Consider the following 5,776-nt stretch of genomic DNA (forward strand, 5'->3'; position numbering starts at 1 on the left):
CAGCCCAACATAATAAATAAATAAATAAAAAACTTTGGTATTTTATACTTTATAAAGCTTATATTTTTAATAAGCTTTTCCTTTTTCAAACAGCGCGCGGCGCTATGAAAAAATTGGTTTAATAAAGCTTTTATTTAGCAAACTTCAAATTGTATAGCCGCTGAAAATTGCATAATCGGTGCATCATCACCCTTCTTCTTCCACTGTCGCGCATTGTCGCCATGCAGCCGTCTGGGGAGAGGAGATTAAAATAAAAATTAAAAATTAAAAATTTGAGTAGGGTACGCTTCACAATTTATGAAAGAAAACTATTATTTGAGAGCTCCCAGACCGTCCATTATAGAAATCATCTCCCACCCAGAATTCTGAAAATAGGAGAATGCTACTCATGTCTTGGTCATCACATCCATAAAGAAATATCTCCAAACCAAAATCAAATTCTCAAAACCACTTTTGAGAAACTAAAAGTGGTTCCCCTTTCACAGTAGTGGTATTTGGTATTTGGAAGAAGGGTGGAATTAATTTCTAGCCATTGATTCTAATCTCCATCCAAAGGTCTATAAAAATCCCATAACCATTCAATCTTTCGCCCAAAGGTCTTCTAAGATTTCTCCCCTTTACCCTTTGGTTTCTTTTAAGCTTTGTCCCCTTTACCCTTTGGTTTCTAGTGAGTTAACCTTCTTCAAGAATGTACACCCAAGGTAACCTTCTTCAAGAATGTACACCCAAGCTTTGATACCATTGTCACCCCTTTTTGCACTTCTACTTTTTGAAGAATTAATTAAAAATCTCACAAATTATATCATAATTGAATTAAAGACATGAATTGAATTGAAATCAAATAACATAGCATAACACAAAGCAAAGGAAATAAAATAACATTACTATCAAAACTAAAGCATAGAGAATACCACATAGTAAACAAGATTGGGTGCAATCTCCCCCCTCTCAAGAGTGTAGCTCCACTTCCACTACTTGAGTATTTAGAGAATTTTATTGATAAAAATAGCCCAAGGAGCAAAGAATAGATGAGTGTACAAATTGGGCTTACTTTTCACACTTTTGGGGTATTGCTTTACAAATTTTTAATCATACCAAAATCCCAAAGGTTTATACATATAAAAATCTTTGCCCAAATAAAATTGCTAATGGGCCTTGTTACATAAAATAACTTTGTGCACATTTGTATATATATTAATCTTGTGCTCACTTGCACATTCCATTAAGCTGAATCCCGCACAAATTAAATTAAACATATTTTTGTATGATTATTAATTCATAAAAATATGATAAAATATATAGCTATAACAAGGGTGATTCTCAGGGTACTTACGCCTGGCAAACATGTGTGTGGCTATTATTTGATTATTTATGGGTTGTCTATATCTCAAGACGTTGCTGGGATTAATTGATGTGTTCAATTAATTATTTAACTAACGTAGATAGTGTCTGAGTATAGCAACAAAAAGTGCAAGGGTACCGATTGAGGTGTCACATTGCATGAGATGTGCGAGGGTACCGATTCAGGTGTCGTATGGCTGGTGGATTGAGAGGTGATGTGAACACGATGATTATTTTTCTTTTGTATTAAACTTTTTGCACATGTTATTTTTTATTTGATAATCAGTGTGATGATCACCAATTTTGGTGTCGCACGAGTTTTTCTTAATTGGTATTCCATGTCCATAAGAACCTCTAAGCCATGCCTTTGTGCCTCTGAGCCATGTTCGGACCTCTGAGTTTAATTTATAGGTTATGACATCAACAATCTTGTTCTCTCGACATTTTTCTTACGCAACTGCGGACAGTTGCTTCCTCAAACGGGAGGACTGGTATATATTTTAGTATATTTTTGATGAATTAATAATCATACAAAAATATCTTTAATTTAATTTGTGCAGGATTTAGCTTAATGGAATGTGCAAGTGAGCACAAGATTAATATATGTGTAAATGTGCACAAAGTTATTTTATGTAACAAAGCCCATTAGCAATTTTATTTGGGAAAAGGTTTTTATATGTACAAACCTTTGGGATTTTGGTATGATTAAAAATATGTAAAGCAATACCCCAAAAGTGGAAAAAGTAAGCCTAATTTGTACGTTTATCTATTCTTAGCTCCTTGGGATATTTTTATGAATAAAATTCTCTAAATACGTAAGTCGTGGAAGTGGAGCTACACGCTTGAGAGGGGGGAGATTGCACCCAATCTGGTTTATTGTGTGGTATTCTCTATCCTTTACTTTTGATGGTGATGTTATTTTATTTCCTTTGCTTTGTGTTATACTATGTTATTTGATTTCAATACAATTCAAGTCTTTGTTTCAATTATGATATAATTTGTGAGTTTTTTAATTAATTCTTTAAGAAGTACAAAAAGGGGGTCTCGTGTGATAGGGCCAAATCAAAATGTGTATAAAGGCCTATACTCATAACATCTCCTTGAATTTTAAGGGGGTTTTGTTGGGTATTTTAAGGTCTCATGTGTGTGTGCACCTTTTGTAAGTGTGCCTAAGTTTTTGTGTTTGCATGTGTGAGTGTGTGTGAACCCACCCTTTAATGGAGATAAGATAAGTATGCCATGTGTAATTGTCTTATTAGTGTATGTGATTTATGTAAGTCAAAAGATAAGGTTTACAACCTATAAAATCATGTACTTGGTGTACTTTAAATCAACCAATCAATCTAATACTCATTAAGTCGTGCAATCATATCTCTCTAAAGCATTTATTCTCTCTCTCTAACTCTCCCTCGTCTCTCTATATTATTGCTTGTATGCTTCCACCATGGAGCTATTCAATCCTCCTTAGCTTAACTCTGTAGCTAACCGTGGACTAACAACAATCACCTGTCTAAGAACTTGTGTCATTTAGTAACATACTCTTTAGGGTCTCTATATACTCTCAGCTTTTCCTTGAGATCTTGTAGCAATACCCTCAAGCGGAGAGGTTTTCAAGCAACAACAAGGAGGCAGACTAAGAGGACATGGAGCCGGAACAAACACAACAAACTTTCCAAGTGAGATTCCCTATAAAGTGTCCATTAGGTTTCCATCTATCATATTATATCATATTTTTTCTTAAAGTGTCCAAGCTTAGCAAAGGGGTCAAATTAGACCAGGAGAGCATTAGTTGTCCATGCTTAGCTTTGAGATACATAGAACTCAGCATACATACTTGATGCGTTGCTTTGAAGTATAATCCTATGAGGTTTAAGGTCATTTTGACTACTTTGGCTCCAAACTTGCCTATCTAATGGTGGCCATGGATTTGCCAATTTTCCACCCTTGGCTATTTTTAGTAGGTATGACATCGATATATGAGGTTTGAGGTGTCGACACTAGTGGCTACCCTAGAACCCATTTTGATGTTAATTGGAGTAAAAATTAGGCAAGCTAGAGGCACATGCATAGTAGTTCATTTTTGCATTAGATTATTATTGTTTTTGGCTTGGATCTAGTAGCTAGCTTGAGGAAGGTCTTTCAAGTTTAAATCTTTGCCTTAGGTATCCCCAAGTCTAGATGGACTTTGAAACAAGGTTCCCAGTGTGTAAATGATGGTGGCTAGGCTCCAAAAACTATCTAGTTTTCCATGACTTGCTATATTTAGTAGCTTGGTTGCCATATCTATGCAAGGCTTTGTAGGTTAGAAGGTTTCTGTATATATCTAAATTGGACTCCTATAGGGACAATATCAAATATTGTCTCGACAAGAGTCCAATTTTCCATGCTTATGTATATCTCCTACTTAGAGCATCGGATTCAAAAAGGCTTTATTGTATGCATTGTGCCCCTTGCCAAAGGTACCCTCGTCCAAGTTGACCCTAAACCGGGACCTTCGTTGGAGTGATTCTATGGAGCCTTGAGAAGGCCATCTACTCTTGCTCTATCTTACTCCCTGTTTTCCATAACTAAACAAGCTCTTGGACATACAATTTCCTTAACATATATCCAATCCTATCTATACATATTTTGATTCAGAAAATTGGAGAAAAAATTGTGTCAGCTCAAAAAACGGAGGTTTCCCAGTGATTTTGTGGAGCCTTAACCTTGAGAAGGCCAATTTTCTAATGTTGGCTCTATCTTACCCCTTGTTTTGCCAAAACTAAATGAGTTCTTGCACAGAGGAAGTCTGTTAGGATGTGTTCCATGCTATGTGCTTATTTCCTCTATCATCAAATGGTAACGCCTGTGCAATCATTACTCACGCATTAGAATGTGGGTGACGCCATTATTTAATTCCATTGTGATGTATGCTTATCGGGGGTACATTTTGTGTTTGGGTTATGCTTGATATCTTTGAAGACTAATGTGTTTAGTCAGTTGTGTGCGCTCAATTTAAATGGTTGGATTAATTTATTAATCAGTTGTGTGTGTTGACATTTATTTTATGGACATACGATATTTAAGCGGCAGATATTAGTTCAAGAGCGGGACATGTGTTGGACCACAATGGGATCTTCGAGAGCATGTGACACCCATTTAGCATATTCATATTCTAGTATTTATTGGCTTTGCCAATGTCCTTGTACATATCATTTTGGTATGCTTACTTTTTTGATATAGGCTCAAACATTATTATTACCCCTTTTGCTATTTTTTGTGCACATGTCGTGCAAGCTCTCTATTTTTGCAAGCCTTGAGCTATTTTTGTAAGGGAGTTAATTTCGTAATGGGGTATTGTAAGTAATCAATACAAAAATATATGGGTGAGAAGCTACGGGAGCCTCTTCTCATGCCAGGGGAGATTCAACCCAATACTCTTGTTGATGGTGATTTTCCATGCTTGTCAATTATTTGTTTATGCTAGATTTTGTTGTTAATTTGTGGAGAGTCATGAGCTAATGGATTTTAAGCGTATGAGTTTGTTAAATCTCTTCTCAAGTGGTACAAAGATCCTGACAAAGTCCTTGACATATACTCCAATCCTTTTTATACATATTTTGGTTCATACAACTGAAGCTAGAAATTTCTCTCTCCTTGGGTGTTGGATAGCCAGAATTGACTATACACCAATGCACATAGTATGTACATATTAAGTATGAGCTTTATTGGGACATGTGCATATTTTCAAGTATTTTATCTGAATCTAGGAAAATTTAGAAAATCGATGAAACTTCTATTTATAGCAGTTTTCTACTAATTTAGTTTTTGTTTATTAAAGGCCCATCAAAGTTTTTGGACTCAATCGAACATTTCTATCAGGCATTTCTATACACTTTCAAAGTGGATTCAATCGGGCATTTCCATACACTTGCAAAGTGGTAAAATCTTAAGAAATTCTCGATTCAAAGGGTTGGATAAAGCATCTTATGTTTCTACAACTGGTGTGGAACTGACTTAGTTAAGCCTAACATAGTTGGGCTAAAAATCCCAATTGTGCAAGGAATTGAGTAGCAAGTTTAATCTTCTATCCATGAGCTTATTTCCATCAAAGCATTTTGGCATAGGTAGAGGACACTTTACTAGGGATATGATAGGCAAGGTTGGTGGCCTACACTCTTTCGAGATGTAACTAAATTAGTCAAATGTTGTGATAAATGCCAAAGATTAACCCTGAATTTTTCTAATTCTCCAATTGTATGCATATAAAATCCCATATGATTCAACTACCATCAACTAGTCGAACATATGCTTCAATAGAGCATGGTGTCCAACATATGCTTCAATAGAGCATGGTCCATGGTACGACCCATTGTTGCCTTTTATTAGTGACTCCTCAATGTTACCTCAATCTCTTTGATAAATCAATGATCGGAACCCTCGATAAACCAACTTT

Source organism: Cibotium barometz, chromosome 2 (assembly GCF_041138505.1).
Source record: "Cibotium barometz isolate CiBa-2024 chromosome 2, ASM4113850v1, whole genome shotgun sequence".
Taxonomy (NCBI): Eukaryota; Viridiplantae; Streptophyta; class Polypodiopsida; order Cyatheales; family Cibotiaceae; genus Cibotium; species Cibotium barometz.